Consider the following 19,880-nt stretch of genomic DNA (forward strand, 5'->3'; position numbering starts at 1 on the left):
CTGTGGTTAACAATCCTAGTGAGTTCAACATACATAGGAAGGTTGAAAGTAAGCCCAAGGCAATCAATATACCATGCTTAAAAAAAAAATCGCTGGTGCTGGCAGCTTTGACATACAAAATTGTAAAAATTACTGAGAATTGGTTGCTTCGAATTTTGAGTTGAAATTTTTACTGAATTTTCTAGACATCTGGAAAAAAGTTATAAAAAAAGAAAAAAGTGATTTGGATAAAAGGAAAAAATACGAAAAATCACACAAGTTGGCAGGAAAATAAGTATCCAGAAAAAAAAAGGTGAAAGGGAAGTGTGCTTGTTGTTTTGGCTCAAAATTTATTCTATAATTGGAAATTTCAATTGAAAATTAGTGTGAAGACAAGTGCCAAAGCTAGAGGTTTTTTTTAGTCTTTTTTTTTCAGATTTTTTACTCTACTCTAGAGCCATTCTAAGTTTCTCTTTGAGTCCTAGCTTGCTTCTATGTCCTTTTCATTGCTTTAATTGTTGAATAATCCTTGAAAAATTGTCTTGTTAAAACTCCATTGGTTTAGCTTTCATTTCATTTTTTTTTTGGTCTTTGGTTATTGCTTGTCTCTTTGTTTCCTTGTTTGTGGGTTGCCATATAGGGAATTGGAAGGAGGATTGGTGTCATCCCTTGAAGAATTTGAGTCAAGACGCAAGGGGCCAACCACCTTAAGAGCTATTGGACTAAGAAACACTCCAAATTGAGTGAATCACCAAAGAGAAAACAACCACAAAAAATTGAGGACCGTTTTGTAATTTTGTAATTTGCAATTTACTTACCTTCATTGCTTTCAAGTTTTGTAACAAAAAGGCCTTTCATTGGAAGTGTGTTGGGAGCCTCCAATAGGTTACCAAACTTCCATTTGTGTGTAATAATTTTAGGCAATTTTTCCTTAGGATAGTGAGTGTTTTGTTGGGAGCCTTGAATGTGGTCATCCAAACACTCTTAGGATTCGCCTAGTTTACATTTCTTGCTTACTTTCATAGCTTATTTCCTTTACCTTCCATTGTCAAACCGCCTAGATAGCTTTCCTTTTACCAATTAGTTTTTTACCTTATCTTTCACACCTCTTTTAGTGTTTGTTTTGGTTAGTTTCAACCATAGTTTCTTTTACCTTTTGTTTTCAAACCTCCAACAAGAAAGAACCACAACTTAGGAACCAACATGAGTCATCATTCATCTAGTGTTAATGGTGAGGGTACTAGTCATAAAGACCCTTTATCTAGAATCTTAGATGAGTTGAGTTCCCTCAAGTTATGGAAAGAAAAACAAGAGAGAAAAGAAAAAGGAAAAAAAAGAGTGGAAGAAATAAGTCAAGATGAAAGAAAGAAAATAAGAGAGGAAGAAAGAAGAAAAATAATGAAAGAAATGAAAAGAGAAAAACATGCCTCCTATAGTAGTCATAACTCTTGCAAGAGCCTAAGTGAAGAACTTCGTGACTATTACAAAGGAAGGCATAGGTCACATCTTAGACCTCACTCCCATAGAAGAGAAAAGGAAAGAAAGCCTCAAGAGGCTAACATTAACCTCTCATACTTCCATGGGAAGGACAATGTAGAGGCTAACTTAGATTAGGAAATAAGGGTAGAGCAACAACTTAAAAAGAAGTCTACTTCAAAATCTTATGGCTCTCACTCTTATCCAAAGAAAGACCAAGGTCAAGGCATCTTAGGGGTGACACCTTCTAAGCCCAAAGATGATAAGGGGAAGACAATAGAAAAGCAAGCCCCTAAGGCTAGTATGCAAGAGAAATCTAGCTCTATAAAGTGCTTTAAATGTCTTGGAAGAGGACACATTACTTCTCGATGCCCCACCACAAAAACCATGATTATGAGGGGCCAAGACATTTATAGTAGCCAAGATGAGCCTACTACTTCACCTTCTTCTAGTGAAAGTGAAGAAGCAAAAGGGGAAGAATCTAGTGAAGAAATCTACCCCCAAGAATATGGACAACCATTAGTGGTTATAGAGAAGTGTAAGGAGGTAAGTGTCTCCTCCAAGAGGTTAGCTAAGAAGGAAACTCATTTTACAATAAAGACAAACACTAAAGAAACTTTCCCTCTTAGACAACCTCTACATTTTCTCTTTTGTAAAAAGACACTTGCTAGCATTGCCACACCTCTTGGGCTTGAGTTTATTCCTCAAGTAAAGAAGTTGTTGGGTGAGGGTTTGGTTCACAAGAGCTTAAATCCTTGTGCTTTGTTGGTGCCCAAAATAGGTATTATTAGGCACCAAGTCCCTAAAATAGGTGGTATGATGAATGTTTTGAGTGGTGCAACCCTCTTTTGTAAAATCACTCGTACACCTAACATCTTCATGGTGTGTGTACATATGGACCCATTAGGTAGGTTTGTTCTTATTTTTAGTTTCAATACAAACTTAGGTACTCATATGGGACACCTTAGGTTTGTCATACTTTTTGGTAGGAATAATCAATATGAAAATATAGAAAAATGTATGTTTTATTGCGTTACTTTTCTTAATTTTTCAAATAGTGATGAAGGGGTTCCCATGAACCCTAAGAGAATAAAGGTCATTCCTGAGTGGCCCACTCCACCAAGTATAAGAAAAATTTGGGGCTTCCATGACTTAACAAACTTTTACAAAAGGTTTGTCCCATATTTTTCTATAATTGTAGCACCACTCATTGAGGTGGTGAGAAACCATGCTCCTTCATGGGAAGATGCCCAAGAAATGCGTTTTCAGACCTTACCTTACTTCAACATACCAAACACCGCTAATACATATGTTTTTGTTCTTTTTACAGGTGTTGAGGGAAGGAGCCCAGAGTATGAAGAACCTCGGGATTTGAGGTCAAATCCTTTCCAAGGTGGAGGGAATGATGCAATCCTACCCCGCAAGGGCATTGGGTAGAAGACTCCAAGTAGATTGGGCTAGAGATCCAAGGGAAGGCCCGAGGGTTCTCATGAGCCTTAGGGTAGATTTCAAGCCCATGGGCTAAGTATGAGCCTGATTATCTTTGTAAATATTAGAATAGGTTTTTCCTTCGTCTGGGCCTTGTATTTTGGCCATTCTATTGAGTAGTCTTTGTAGTAAGGACTTTTTTTTTGTGTAACACTTGTTGTAACTTTGATGAATGAGAGTCTTGTGAGACACAACTCAAAGTTCAACTTCTCTCCCTTTTTCTTCCTTCAATTTCGTGCTCCCCCTCTCTCTTTCTCTCCCTCTTTCTTTTCCTCCATTGAAGCATCCTCTCCAAGATTCTTATCCAAGGCTCATCTTGGTGGTGAAGCTCCTTCTTCCATGGCTTATTCCCTAGTGGATGGAGCCTCCTCTCACCTCTTCTCCTTTGTCTTCCGCTGCATCTCCATGGTGGAAAATCACCATTAATGGACCTCGTTGAAGCTCAATGATCCAGCCTCCATAGAAGCCCCACAAGCAAGCTTCCATCACATCCTCTCGTAATTACATCTTTGCTTCTACTCGAATGTGGGTGCGAGCCATTGGTGTGTTTTCTTAAGCGACATGCGCTCCTGAGTTTGGACTCCCAAAACCGTTCAATCAGAAATTACTCGTGCTGCACATTTGGTGAGGATGCCGTAAAACGATGAGTAAAGAAAAAAAAGGGTTCAAGAAAAAAGCATTTGATTGACTGTGTTTTCAAATAAAAATGTAGACATTCATGTGAGCTCATTTTATCATTCCTGAAAGTTTGTCTTTTTGAGAGAGAAGTGAGTTATCAAGAATAGGAGTCATTTGACTTAATCCGTCAATTGAAAAAATCCTTCAACTATTCCTTGTCCTTGAAAAATTCTTTTTGCGAGAATCAAACCGCCTCTTTCATTCTTCCTTGCTACAAGGTTGTGAAAACAAAACAATGATGGATACCTCAAAGCCCTACACTGGGGCAATGAAAGACACCATGCACAAACCTTAAGTGAACCTAGGGGCAGATTAGAAGCTCTCACCCAATAGGTTCCCTGCTACAAGGTCATGACGAGAGACAACAATTGGTACCTCAAAGCCTTACACTGGGGCAATGAGGGGCATCATGCATGAGCCTCAAGTGAACATAGGGGTAGATCAAAAGTTCTCACCCTTCGATGTTTTTAAATGAAAAGAGGGGGACAAACCCTGGGTTTTCAATGGATTTCTTAAACATCAAATGACTCCATTGCCGTCACTCCAAAATGGTCAAGTGACTAAATCAAACAGAACATACACTCTGAGGGAGTTCCCGGAGAGATTTGCAAAAGATAGGATAAGGTTGCATGAATTATCACCTATTTCAAAAGGACAATCAATCTATGTTTTCCAAAAAAAATTAAATTAAAATAAAAATCACAAAATAGGGAAAGAATGTCATGAACATTGTACAACTTTCCATTACATTGCATTGTTTCATATGAAGTCCACATTTACCAAATTTCATGACAAAAGGTTGCATGCATCTGCATCCCTAAAAATCATGTTAGCTGCATAGATTTCCTACATATAAATTTGGGATGACCGGGCCTCCCAATGAGTCAACCTCTTGTTTTCTCATAAGGATGAACCCTGGGGTACTAGTACCCACACCATCAGAGGGCTACACGCCTTCACCATTGGAGGACTACACGTCCTCGCCTTCAGAGGACTACACGTCCTCACCTTCAGAGGGCTGCACGCCCTCGCCTTCAGAGGACTATACGTCCTCACCTTTAGAGGACTACACGTCCTCGCAATCAGAGGACTGCATGTCCTCACCTTCAGAGGGTTGCAAGCCCTCACCTTTAGAGGACTACACGTCCTCATCTTCAGAGGGTTGGACGCCTTCGCCTTCAGAGGACTGCACGTCCTTACCTTCAGAGGGTTGCAAGCCCTCACCTTCAGAGGACTACACGTCCTCATCTTCAGAGGGCTGGACGCCCTCGCCTTCAGAGGATTGCACGTCCTCACCTTCAGAGGGCTGCACGCCTTCGCCTTTAGAGGACTTCGTGTCCTCACTTTCAGTGGCTCTATATCCACACCTTAAGAGAATTTAAGGTCCTCTATCCTTAAATGCTTAACCGAGAGTTGCGCCCCTAGTTAAGGGGCCAGTAGTTTCCTTTCATCAATTCCTGGGCCACCCCCTGATATTTGAGGGCAACCAACTGTGTGAGCACAACCAGAGAGGGAGGCTATCATGCAGCTACTATGCATACCGAGGAAAGATTTCACCCGTGCTGCTGTAAAGAAACGAGTGCGGATCATGTGCACCAACATGACCACCCTTACATAGATACGGATGACGTTGCTACTTAGCAACATTCCGTCCGGCAACCACAATGCCGATCTCTCCCTGCGGAACAATCAGTTGGTCTGTGCCATTGTGACATAGGTAAGTATGCACATCAACTGATTTCTAATGTCATCTATTATTTGCAGGGATCGCGCCCACAAGGCACCCAGTGGACCCGGAGGAGTCCAATAGGGCCCTGGGGTTTCCAGCTTTGGTTACAGGCCTTTGTCAGTCCTACAGGGTGCTCGCCCCCCTAGCAAGGTCATGCCATCGTGACATAGGTAAGTATGCACGTGGCTTAACTGATTTCTGATGCCATCCACTATTTGCAGGGGTCGCGCCCATAAGACACTAAGTGGACCCGGAGAAGTCCAACAGGGCCCTGGGGTTTCCAGCTTTGGTTACGGGCCTCTGTCATTCCTACAGGGTGCCCGTCCCCCCAACAAGGTCATGCCATCATGACATAGGTAAGTATGCACATCGCTCAAATGATTTCTGATGTCATCTATTGCTTGCAAGGATCGCGCCCGCAAGACACCCAGTGGACCCGAAGAAGTCCAACAGGGTCCTAGGGTTTCCAGCTCTGATTACGGGCCTTTGTCAGTTCTATAGAGTGCTCGTCGCCCCCAGCAAGTTCATCAGGCCCCCTATTAACCGGGCTTTCATCAAGAAGTACTGCGCCCCCGGGCAGGCGCAGGGCGAGACACCACAGCAGCCTAGGGATGGCCGGCAGCGGGCAACAAATGCACTGCCACCACCTCTAGAGTTCACCTCAGCTCATCCACAAAAAGGTTAGAGCGTTGCCTACGACCCATGGCCGACCAGCAGGTGACCAAGTCCGAAGCCAAAGGTAAGCAAAAGTACTATGTCCGTGATCGACAAGTCATCAAGCGTCCAGCTCAAGATGTTAAAGAAGCGCTACTAGGAGGAAACCTAGTACCTTTTAAATCTCTGCTTGTTATTTGATCAATTTTGTTTCTTAAGTCATAGTAGGACACACCTAGTTGCTCATGATCCTAGGAATTTAAATAAAACAAGCACAAGCTCGGAGGGTAGTCATACCTCACAAAATATATGTATGTGTGTTTAGGTAGTGAAAATACCTTAGATATGCATATATATAGCAAAAATACCTCACAAAAAATATATATGTATGTTTAGGTAGCAAGATACCTTGGATACACATGTATATAGCAAAAATAGCTCACAAAAATATACGTATGTTTAGGTAGCAAAATACCTCATAAAAAAAACAAAAACAAACATGAAAAAGAACAAAAAATATATCTTTCGGCTGAAAAGCCAACATGCTTTTGAAAAGAAATAACTTCCAGCTTTTCTTTGAAAAAAATTTCACTGATCATAACCAGTTTTTGAAAAAATGTGTATACACCTGAAGGGTGAATACTATGAAAAATTTCCCTAACGCCCAAAATGGACTCGGATGAATGCATGATTTGATAAAATAACATATTTTGGAAACACTGGGTTGACTTAAATAGGGAAAATGAATCCTGAGCCCTAGTGTCACATGACCATAAAAACTTGATGCTTGAGTGTCCACATGGGTGCATGCATGACCAGTTTTGCATAAAATTTCCTAATCATCATTGTTGCATGTGTATGATGGAAATAATGTGGGACATCTCCTTTATCTGTTCTACAAGCCTTGAGCCAAAATCCCAACTCACCATAAACCTTGACCCAGGGTGAGAATGTCAATCCCTGCCCTCGAAAGAAAACAAAAAAAGGAAAATTCCCAATCAAAGAGTGGGAGAAAGAAAAAAAAGAAGAGAGAAAAGAGAAAAAAATTCCCAATCAAAGAGTGGGAGAAAGCAAAAAAGAAAGTAAGTTCCTGATCAAAGATCGGAAGAAAACAGAAGAAATATGCAGAAAGGTCTTTGGACCAGACAATATCTGAACAGTATAGAATTGTCACCAAGTAAACAAAAAAAGAAAGGAAATCACAACCTAAAGTGGTCCTCTCCCTTTGATTGCCAACCAAAATCCTGTGCGTCGGTGGCTTGTTCACCTCACACTGAACAAAAACAGAAAAGGAAAAGGCCAAGAACACTCAAAGCCAAAATTCCCACAAAGAAACAAACCACTCCCAAGAAAAAGTCCTATCGATCCTTGATCACGCATGTAATCTTTGATTTGATAGGAATTGATTTGCAAAATCAAGTCATGACATATCTATGGTTCAGAATTAGGATGAAACACTTACTGTGTGAGGTTGATACACTTTGAGTGATTTTCTTCTATTTTTGTTGGACTCAGTGTTTCCTCTAAATGGTCGTTTAGAAACGAAATTCTAACATCCAAAATCTCATTTATGGTTATGAGAAAATTTCATCAGCATACTCTCCTTCCCCGATAGACACATTGTTTTTCATCCAAAAAACATATGTTGCTCTGATAAGTTGAAAGTTTTGTTCGCATTTTTAGTGAAGAAAACACCGAGACTATTTTAGTCTCACAGTTCAAGAACTACGTAGGTCTGAGTTCCTCATCACAAATTGAGGATACGTAGGAGCAAAAGCCCTGCTTTTGTCGACCACCCCACCTTTTGTTTCCGTGACCCAAGAGTCCGGTGGCATGCGGAGCCACATGACCATGGGATCCCCAAATTCGTATTGTTTTCATTTTTATGTTTAATCATTTATCATTTGTATGTTATCTTGTTTCTATGACTTGAGGGACTAACGTTTGTTTCTGTTGTTTTTTTTCGATTGTCATTTGTTTTGTGCATACATTTTGTTTAGATTGTTGCGTTAGTGCTTATTTCGTTATTGTTGATAATATTTGTTGAAATTCCAGAACCGTGTAGATTTTTCGTTTAGGAACGTCATCCTAAAATAAAATGAACAAACGTCGTAATAACGCCAAGAATAGAGAAAGAAAGAGACGTTGTGAACAAAATGTCATATCTGTATATAAAGAAAAGAAAAGAAATTTTTGTATATAAACAATGTTTGAAAAGAAATTCTTGTATATGAGCAATGAGTGAATATAAAGGAAATTTTTATATAAACAACGAGTGTATATTGAAAAGGGGAAAAGAAATCTTTGAAAAGGAATAGAGATTTTATATAGACCATGTCGGTATAGAGAGAAAGAGTTTTTCAATGCATGTGTATATAGAGAAAAAAAAATTTCTTCGTATACGAACGTAGGTGTACAGAGGAAAAAGCTTTTCTCATAGATAGTGATGGATGTATAGTTTTTTGCAAACATGCATAAGAAAAAATGAAACAAAAAGAAAAGTGAAAGAAAGACCTCGAAGGTCGGCATGTTATGGTCATAGGAAGCACAAATCATTCGTAGAGAGCAAACATATCTTTTGGAAACAAGAAATTGACGCTAAGAGTTTATTTTCCAAAATAACCGAGATAAGAATGGATGGATTCGTTGAACCAATGAAAGAACATAATTTGGAAACGTTGGGTCTACTTGCATAAATCCCAAGCCTTAGTATCATAATCCCATAAGTTGTATGCTTGAGTACCCACCTAGCTGTATGCATGACTAATTTTGTGCATTGTTTCCAAATCATCATTGTTAAGCGCGCCTCGTGGAAATAATATGGGAGTTCAACCCGAAACCGACACTCTGGCATATGAATTTGTTTTTCCCCAAATATCAAAATCGGGCACGTGCGGTGAAAAGACCATGTTGAGACACAACCTTAAGCTACCTTGAACCTTGGCCCATGAAGAGAATCCTCATCCTTCCCCCCGAAGAAGAGGACAGCAGAATCTCCTCAAGGGAGAGCGAATAACGAATGCTAAAACTCAAATTCCCAATCAAAGATCAAATAAGGAGGAGAGAAAGAAATGCAAAGGAAGAAATGAAAAGAAAGAAAGGAAAAGGAAAAGAAGGATTCCCGATCGAAGATCGGAAGAAAGTAAAAAGGAAAAGATCGGAGGAAAACAGAATAATTCTCGATTAATAAAGGAAACCAGGAAAGAGAACAGAAGATCTTCGGACCAGATCAATTTTCGGCGAGGTAAATGACCGCCGGCAAAGGGAAAACCCATTTTTGAAGTGATTCTTCCTTTGGGATTGCCATTCAAGGTCGCTCCTGACTGGCGATGTCCCGCCCCACATAAACAAAGAGGAAAAGACCGAAACACCCAGCTTCCTCTCCAAAAACACTACCCTCGAGAAAATCCTATTGATCCGTGATCGCGCGTGTAATCTTTTGGTTCGATAGGAAATCATGTGAAAAATAAATTCATGGTGCAGCTATGGTTTGGAATTAGGGTAAAACGCTTACCTGTGTGAGTTTTTATACACCATCAGTGATTTTATTCCCCGTTTCAGTTTGACCCGATGTTTCCCTTGAATGTTCATTTAAAAGCTAAACGTTGACATCCTACCCTTCATTTTCGGTTATAAGGAAAACTATTTTGGCATAAGCATGTTGTTGCTCTAAAATATGGTGCCCTCGTGAATGATTTATTTTTTCCTTGCTAAAGCATGTTCGCCTTTTAGGTGAAAGAACCCGGTGGACCATTCGGTCCTAAAATCAAATCTTATTCGGAGCCCAATGAATTGATTGCCATTCATGCATTCTCCACCATCGAGTCCGGAGCCCCACGAATTGATTGCCTAGCGCTGTTCGTGCATCCTCCACCATCAAATCTTATTCGGAGCCCCATGAATTGATTGCAATTCATGCATCCTCCACCATCGAGTACAGAGCCCCACGAATTGATTGCCTAGCGCTGTTCGTGCATCCTCCACCATCAAATCTTATTCGGAGCCCCATGAATTGATTGTCATTCATGCATCCCCCACCATCGAGTCCGGAGCCCCACGAATTGATTGCCTAGCGCTGTTCGTGCATCCTCCACCATCAAATCTTATTCGGAGCCCCATGAATTGATTGTCATTCATGCATCCTCCACCATCGAGTCCGAAGCCCCACGAATTGATTGCCTAGCGCTGTTCATGCATCCTCCACCATCAAATCTTATTTGGAGCCCCGTGAATTGATTGCCATTCATGCATCCTCCACCATCTAGTCCGGAGCCCCACGAATTGATTGCCTAGCACTGGTCGTGCATCCTCCACCATCAAATTTGAGTCTGGAGCCCCACGAATTGATTGCCTAGCGCTGTTCGTGCATCCTCCATCATTGAGTCCGAAGTCCCATGAATTGATTGCCTAGCGCTGTTCATGCGTCCTCCGTTATCAAGTACGGAGCCTCCGGTGAGGGGAAAATACGGTTTTTGTTATTCTCCCAATCGGTTCCTTCACCAAACATGTGTATACGTGTATATTATGTTATTTTTTTGTTTGTTTTGTTTTCGGTTGTGCAGAGAAAGAAGATGGAGAGACAGGAGTCAATTATTTCAAATCGTTTTGGTTGGAACTATTGTGATTGAGATCAATTAAATCCCATGGTGGGCAAAGGATGGCCTTCGGGAATCATCATAGATTAATTACGGAAAAGGTAAGTAAAGACGGGCAACTATCATACCCTAATTTCGTTCGGGGACCATTGTCTGATGGCATGCAACTTTCGCTTGACCGCTTCGAGGAACTTGACACCCATCGTTAAGCAATTTGTGAAGTTTCGCGACATGTCGGGAGTCGAAAGGAAACATTATTGCGCAATCCGTAAAGTTCTGTAAAGTTCCAAAAGCCGAAGAGGGGGTGGTTGCGTAATCCGTAAAGTTACGTAACATTACGGAAAGAAAACAAGTATCGTTACGTAATTCGTAAGGTTCCGTAACGTTACGGAAAAAGAATCAACAAAGAAGGGGGGTGAACTTATCAAGATAGGGGTGTAAATAGCAATTTGAATCTAGGCCCTTTCGGAACATTTTGGAAGTTGGTTTGCTTAAGGAGGAAGCAACTGGGCGGCAAGCTCCTCCACGTTTTTGAAAAATGGTTTCCAGGGCTTCCTTGGCTTTCATAATGCTTCTGTAAAATTTCCGAAAACCTTGGGTAAGCATATTCCACTTAACATTGATGAAAGGAAAGAGAAAAAAAGATGAAATTTAAGTCATATATGCTTCCGTAAGGCTTCCGTAACTTTTCCTTAAATTATGAAAGAAGGTGGGTTTAACTTATCAAGATATGGGTGTAAATAGCAATTTGAGTGTAGGCCCTTCCGAAACATTTTAGAAGTTGGGTTGCTTAAGGAGGAAGCAACTGGGTGGCAAGCTCCTCCACGTTTTTGAAAAATGGTTTCCGTGGCTTCCGTAATGCTTCCGTAAAATTTCTGAAAACCTCGGGTAAGCATATTCCACTTAACATTGGTGAAAGGGAAGAGAAAAAATATGAAAATCAAATCCGAAACACTTCCGTAAGGCTTCCGTAACTTTTCCATAAAATACGAAAAGGGGTGTGAACTTAGTAATTTGGGTGCGCTTAGAAATCTTCTTCATTAAGTCTCTGGGAGGCAAGCACCTCCCTTTTTTCCTATAAATAGGGGAAGGGGGAGCTGTTTCAAAATGTTCAAGACCCCTTGGCTATGCATTTCGGCTATTTTAGGCAAAAAACACATTTTCGTGAAGAAAAATCGAGTCGAAGTGCTTTCGTAAGCAATTCTGTGGAAATTCTTCATCGTTCTTCATCGTTCTTCACCGTTCTTCATCCGTTCTTCGTTCGTTCTTCGCTCTTCAACGAGTAAGTTTTCGAATCCAAGACTTTCAATTCATTTCTTGTTTTGTGTACTTTCACTTTAATTTCGTTTACTTTTAGTTTTCTTTTATTCCGTTTTAACGTGCTTTAACCGTTTATTTAAGCCGTTTTCTCACCTAATAAATGATAAAATGAATTTCAACTGATCATTTGTGTTGTAATCTCGTCTAATCACTGTTAAAACAAAATCTAACCGATCGTTCACGTTGTAACCACGGTTAAACCAAAAAAAGGCAAAATAATAATAAAATAATCAAAAAAATCAATCGGACGTTTTTCTTTGGAAGTTTCCTTGAATGAATTAACTAATAACCAAAGTGAAACTAAGGCTAAAATCAACTCACAAATCAAGTTTTGTCCGCAAAAATAAAAAAAAACTGTTTTAAGGTCCAACAACGCCTTAAACGGTCCTCTTTGCTTTTAACGGTTAACATGGACCGTTCAAAAGCATAAAATCAATACATCACTTTACTTCCTTTTGCGAGAACTACGTAGGTCTGATTTCCTCTTTGATGGAGGATACGTAGGAGCAAAAGCCCCGCTTTTGTCGACCTCGTGAGATGGTTAAAGGTCTATTGCCTTAGCTTTCTCACCAAGTAAAATGGATCATTTTAAAGGTCCAACGCCTTAAATGACCATCTTCCAAGTAAAAAAGAATCACTTGATTCGCCCCTTTTGAAAGAACTACATAGGTTTGATTTCCTTATCACAATTAAGGAATATGTAGGAGCAAGGGAAACACCCTTGTCGACCATAAAAAGGTAAAAAATACAAAAAGCGTAAAAAGACATAAAAATGTAAGAAAGGGAAAATAAAATAATTTGAAGTCATATTTGCACATTTGATTAAAGGCTGTCGTCCCTTGTGACGGGCGTGTGGGGTGCTAACACCTTCCCCGTACGTAAATACAACTCCCGAACCTTTTACACTTAAAGTTCGTAGACCACACCTTTCCGGTTTTTTCGACGTTTTCCTCGAATAAACGTTGGTGGCGACTCCGCGCATTTTCCTTTCTTGGAAGACGCACCCGTGAGCCCTCGTCGCCCTCCCACCGAAGGGTAGGTTGCGAAAATTATCATGAATGGCTGAAAGTTCGTACACGAGGGTTTGATTGGCTCTCCAAGTTAAAGATTATCAACGAAGAGAACTTCGAAGCTCCGGAAGAGGATGAAGAAGTCTGAGCTCTAAAAACCGAGCTAGGAAAAGCAAGACTTGCCAAAGAAAAATTCAAGTTGGTCACTACAGACGTCCGGAAAGAGTGTGTCGGGTTACGAGAAGAAAATGCAGCTACCGCAAGAGCCCTTGAACAAGAAACCAAGAGGGCTCGCAAGGAAGAGCATGGCCAGGAAAAATTTCGTGGAGCTTTGTGGGGCAGCAACAGTGAGCTCAAGCTTCGAAGGGAAGAGAGAGTCCAATCACGAGCACATTGCATGGTCTAGAAAGAGGAGTTAGCTGCTTGCTCAAGGTCCAAAAGAAACTTGTCTCAGCGTTTATGCGAGACAGAGACCATCATGCTAGCCATCGTCAGCAAGTACCAAGAAGAACTAAATCTAGCCACGGCCCACGAGCATAAAGTGGCGGACGAGTATGCCCAAGTGTACGCGGAAAAGGAGGCTAGAGGAAGGGTGATCGACTCGTTACATCAAGAGGCAACAATGGGGATGGACCGATTTTCTCTTACCTTGAACGGGAGTCAAGAGCTTCCCCGATTGCTAGCCAAGGCCAAAGCAATGGCGGACACCTACTCCGCCCCCGAGGAGATCCACGGACTTCTCGGCTATTGTCAGCATATGATAGATTTAATGACCCATATAATTAGAAACTGCTAGGAAGTTTGTACTGTCACTCAGATCTTGACTAGTTATAACTTTCTGAATAAAATGAGTTTATCCCATGTTTTTATTCCAAAGATCAGTGCAAATTAAGTCACTCCCGCATTTTATCTCTAGCATTCATTCATTTTTCTTTACCTACTCCTCACGTTTGGTTTTTTAGGAAGAATGCCATAACTAAACGCGCCCCAAGGCATCCCTATCACACCAAATCCAAATCTAGAATGATGGGTGATCAAGAGGAGACAAAGGAATAGATGAAAGCCGATATGTCGGCTTTGAAAGAGCAAATGGCTTCCATGATGGAGGCCATGTTAGGAATGAGACAACTCATGGAGAATAATGTGGCCACCGTTGTCGCTGTTAGTTCGGCTGCCGAAGCAGACCCAACTCTCCAAGCTACCACACACCATCCTCTCCCAAATGCGGTAGGACGAGAAAGGAGCACACTGGGGCACACCAGCAACCCCCATTTGGGATACAACCGGGTGGCTTACCCTTATGGATTACCACCTAATTACACGCCACCAGTCATGCGTGATGACGCGGGGCATATCCCTTCCCCCATCCTTGAAGGGGAGCCTCCTCGACAACCCGATGAGGTTCACGAGGATCATCGAGAGTATGCCTAAGGGGATGTCGATTTCTACCCCCCGGTCCCCGTCGAGGGGCCGGCGCCCAACACATTGCCTCAGCACAACCAATATTCTTGTCCATAGAAGGACCACCCCTGGCGGCGGAAGAAAGAAGGAAACTTGATCTCATCGAGGAGAGATTGAGAGCTGTTGAAGGCTTTGGTGACTATCCGTTCGCGGACATGACGAATCTTTGCTTTGTACCGGACGTCGTCATCCCCCCAAAATTCAAGGTACCTGATTTCGACAAGTACAAAGGGACGACTTGTCCTAAGAACCATCTCAAGATGTATTGTCGCAAGATGGGGGCGTATTCCAGGGATGAAAAGATTTTAATGCACTTTTTCTAAGATAGCTTGGCTGGAGCCGCGGTAATTTGGTACACTAATCTGGAAGCTTCCCGCATCCGTACTTGGAAGGATCAAATTACTTCCTTCCTTAGGCAATATCAGTACAATTCCGATATGGCTCCCGATCGCACTCAGCTGCAGAACATGGTTAAGAAGGAAAGTGAGACCTTTAAAGAGTATGCACAGCGGTGGAGAGACCTGGCAGCACAAGTGGCCCCTCCCATGGTCGAAAGGGAGATGATTACCATGATGGTAGACACCTTACCGGTGTTTTACTATGAGAAGTTGGTAGGCTATATGCCCTCCAGCTTCGCGGACTTGGTATTTGCTGGGGAGAGAATCGAAGTAGGTTTGATGAGAGGGAAGTTCGATTACGTCTCCTCCACAAGTACCAATGCTAGGAGGATCGGAGCAACTAGGGAAAAAATGGAAGGAAGGAGATACTCATGTCGTCACTTCGGCGCCCGCATGGGTCAAGCCACCGCAGACCTCTCATGGTACCCATCAGTACGCGCAACATCACCCAAGCTTTTCAGCTCGTGCCGAGAACTCTTCCAATTCAGCACCCGTACAACCTATAGCGCTCGCCCCCATCCAAAGGGAGGCCCCCAAGCTCCGGCTCCAACCACGACTCGCCTGGCCGGCAATGCCCACTTTGGCGCCGGTTCCAATGTGATGAGGAACTTTCCCCTGAGGCCAATTCCAGAATTCTCCCCGATCCCAATGACGTACGAAGACCTTTTGCCGTCCTTCATCGCCAACTTGATGGCTGTGATATCTCCCGGGAAGATCTACTAACCTCATTTCCCAAAGTAGTATGACCCTGACGCAACTTGCGCATACCATGGGAAAACTCCAGGCCACTCTATCAAAAAATGTCTGGCCCTTAAATACAAGGTCCAACATTTAATAGACGTCAGATGGCTGACGCTTCAAGAGGATCGACCCAATGTGAAAACAAACCCGCTCGCCAATCATGGAGGGGGAGCAATTAATGTTGTCGAGTCGGGTAGGCCATGCAGGTCTAAGCCTTTAAAGGACGTGACGACCCCCCGGAGGTTTATCTACGAGGCCTTACAAAAGGGGGGTGTAATTCCCCATGTTGGGCACGGAGAGGATTCCTGTTTGATGCATCCCGGCGAGCTACATAACAGGAAACATGTTTAGCAGTGGAGGACCTGTTGCAACAGATGATAGATCAAGGCCGACTGGATGTCAGCGATGAGGGGAAGGAAGAGCAGCATATATGTATGCAGTTCGCAGATGAGAGAAGTTTTGGAAGGCCTAAGCCTTTGGTGGTATATTTCACCAAAGACGCAGCTCCCCAAAAGCCCCTATACCCCTCGGTAATTAAACCTGTTCTGTTTCCATACCGAAACAACCACACAGTTCCGTGGAGGTATGCACCTCCAAGTGTAAGAAAGGAAGAGGCCACCGACATCAGCTCGTTGTCAGCCAAGGTAACCAATATCACGGGGCTGAGCAGCGTGACCTGTCGACACAACCTGCAAATGTTAAAGGGAAGGCAAAGATGGTGGAAGAACAAAATGACAAAACGAACCTCACTCCGAATGAGGATATTCCAGTGAAAGGTCTTCCGGAGAAAAGGGATCACTGTGGCAAGAAAGAAGTATCGCTAGAGGAGGCAGGCGAGTTCCTCCGCATTATTCAGCAAAGCGAGTTCAAGGTCATTGAGCAGCTCAACAAAACCCCAGCCAGGGTCTCTCTTTTGGAATTACTCATGAGCTCTGAGCATCATCAGGCTTTGCTAGTAAAGGTCTTGAACGAAGCTCATGTGGCCCAAGATATCTCTGTAGAAGGCTTTGGAGGACTCGTCAATAACATCATCGCCAACAACTATCTCGCCTTCGCCGAAGAAGAAATCCCTGCCGAGGGGAGAGGGCATAACAGGGCTTTGCATGTATCAGTCAAATGCATGGACCATGTCATGGCCAAGGTGCTCATCGATAACGGTTCCAGTTTAAACGTAATGCCCAAAAGCACGTTGAAGAAATTATTGTTTAACGCTTCTCATCTAAAGCCAAGTTCCATGGTGGTCCGTGCCTTCGACGGCACCCGCCGAGAGGTTAGGGGAGAGATCGACCTCCCTATACAAATAGGCCCCCATACCTGTTAGGTTACCTTCCAAGTAATGGATATTAACCTGGCTTACAGCTGTCTTTTGGGACGCCCGTGGATTCACTCGATGGGAGTCGTTCCCTCTACACTCCACCAAAAATTGAAATTCATAGTAGAGGGGCATTTGATTATTGTGTCGGGCGAGGAAGACATCTTGGTAAGTTGCCTATCCTCTATGCCATATGTGGAAGCCGTGGAGGAGTCATTAGAGACAACCTTCCAATCTTTTGAGGTAGTAAGCATTGCCTCCGTAGAATCTTTCTCTGGGCAACCGTTCCTGTCCGATACGGCGATGATGGTAGCCCAGGTGATGTTGGGGAATGGTTACGAGCCCGGAATGGTTTTAGGCAAGAACAACGGCGGCAGAACCAGCCTGATAAGCACCAGAGGAAACTGTGGGAAGTTTGGGTTAGGCTATAAACCCACACAGGCGGACATAAGAAAAAGTGTTGCGGGAAGGAAGAGTGGAAGCCAAGGCTCGCAATTGGGACGAAAAGTCGAAGGGGGCCTGCCCTGCCACATCAGTAGGAGCTTTATAAGCACGGGTTTAGGACACGAAGGCCAAGTCGTTGCGATATGCGACGATGATTATCTGAGTGGGTCGGATTTGGTACGACCATGCCCTCCTGATTTTCGACTAGGAAATTGGCGAGTGGAGGAGCGCCCGGACATTTACGCGACAAGCATAATGTAACCTTTTGTGGCTTTTAAACTCTACGGTTGGGCCTAGGCTTTAGAGTTTCCTTTTGTTAAGGCTTTATGTCTTTTGTTCCTAAAATTATAATATAAAGATCTTTCTTCATCTGTTATTTGCATGTTTATTTCTTTACGTTTAAAATGCCAGATCCGACGACGAGTCCCTTGAAGGTACTAATACCTGGGACCCGACCATCAATTTCAAGCAAGAAACGGATCAGACGGAGAGTGAAGAGGACGAGGATGTGGGACTTCCCCCGGAGTTGGAGAAGATAGTCGCCCATGAAGACCAAGAGATGGGGCCTCATCAAGAAGAGACGAAACTAGTGGACTTAGGAACCGGCAGTGGGAAAAAAGAAGTAAAGATAGGCACGGGTAAGACCGCACCAATCCGAGAAGAATTGATAGCCCTGCTAAAAGACTACCAAGACATCTTTGCTTGGTCATACCAAGATATGCCCGGTTTGAGTTCTGACATCGTACAACACAGATTACCTCTAAATCCTGAGTGTTCCCCGGTAAAACAAAAACTGAGGAGGATGAAGCTCGAGACATCCTTGAAAATAAAAGAAGAGGTAAAGAAACAATTTGACGCTGGTTTTTTGGCCGTCGCTCGGTACCCAGAATGGGTTGCCAACATTGTACCAGTCCCTAAGAAGGATGGGAAGGTGCGAATGTGTGTGGATTATCGGGACCTGAATCGAGCCAGTCCCAAAGACAATTTTCCTCTACCGCACATCGATATCCTCGTGGATAATACAACCAATTTTGCTTTGTTTTCCTTCATGGATGGATTCTCCGGTTACAATCAGATAAAAATGGCGTCAGAAGATATGGAAATGACTACCTTCGTCACCATGTGGGGGACGTTCTGTTATAAGGTGATGTCCTTTGGACTCAAGAACGCCGGGGCAACTTATCAACGGGCTATGGTAGATTTGTTCCACGATATGATGCACCGAGAAATCGAGGTCTATGTGGTCGACATAATTGCCAAGTCTAAGACCGAGGAGGAACACCTTGTCAACCTGCGAAAGTTGTTTGAAAGGCTTAGGAAATATCAATTGAGTTTAAACCCCGCTCAGTGCACCTTCGGGGTCAAATCAGGGAAATTGTTGGGTTTCATCGTGAGCCAGAAAGGGATAGAGGTGGACCCCGAAAAGGTGAAAGCCATCCTTATGATGCCAGAACCCCGTACCGAGAGGCAGGTCCGAGGTTTCCTGGGACGTTTGAATTATATTGCCAGATTCATATCATAGCTCACCACTATTTGTGAGCCGTTGTTCAAACTCTTACGCAAAAACCAATCCGTCCGTTGGAAGGAGGATTGTCAATAGGCGTTTGGAAGGATCAAACAGTGTCTCATGAACCCTCATGTGCTTATGCTGCCGGTACCCAGAAGGCCTCTCATCTTGTATATGACGATTTTGGACGAGTCAATGGGATGTATGCTGGGGCAACATGACGAGTCCGGGAAGAGAGAGTGCGCTGTCTACTACTTGAGTAAGAAGTTCACGGCCTATGAGATGAACTACTCCCTGCTCGAAAGAACGTGTTGTGCTTTAGTCTGGGCGTACCACCGTCTAAGACAATACATGCTAAGCTATACCACTTGGTTGATATCCAAGATTGACCCGGTTAAGTACATCTTTGAGATGCTTGCTCTCACAGGGCAGATCGCCCAATGGCAAGTTTTGCTATCCGAGTTCGATATAGTCTACGTCACCCAAAAGGCGATAAAAGGAAGCGCCTTGGCAGATTATTTGGCTCAGCAGCCTCTCAACGACTATCAGCCCATGCATCCCGAATTCCTAGATGAGGACATCATGGCCTTGTTTGAGGAAAAGCTAGACGAGGACCGGGACAAGTGGACCGTGTGGTTTGATGGAGCGTCAAACGTTCTAGGCCATGGCATTGGAGCAGTATTGGTCTCTCCAGACAATCAATGTATACCTTTCACTGCCAGGCTGGGGTTTGACTGCACCAACAATATGGCTAAGTATGAAGCGTGTGCCCTATCGTCCAGGTGGCGATTAACTCCAATGTCAAGCTACTCAAGGTGTACGGAGACTCAGCACTGGTGATCCACCAGCTGAGAGGGGAATGGGAAACTAGAGACCCCAAGTTGATACCCTACCAAGCCTATATCAAGGATTTGGCTGGTTCCTTTGATGAGATCTCCTTCCATCACGTTCCCCGATAGGAAAATCAGATGGCGGATGCGCTCACCACTTTGGCGTCCATGTTCCAGCTAACACCGCATGGGGACCTACTGTACATTGAGTTCTGGTGTCGTGGCAGACCTGTGCATTATTGTCAGGTGGAAGAGGAG

Source organism: Glycine soja, chromosome 5 (genome assembly GCF_004193775.1).
Source record: "Glycine soja cultivar W05 chromosome 5, ASM419377v2, whole genome shotgun sequence".
In the NCBI taxonomy this organism is placed as follows: domain Eukaryota; kingdom Viridiplantae; phylum Streptophyta; class Magnoliopsida; order Fabales; family Fabaceae; genus Glycine; species Glycine soja.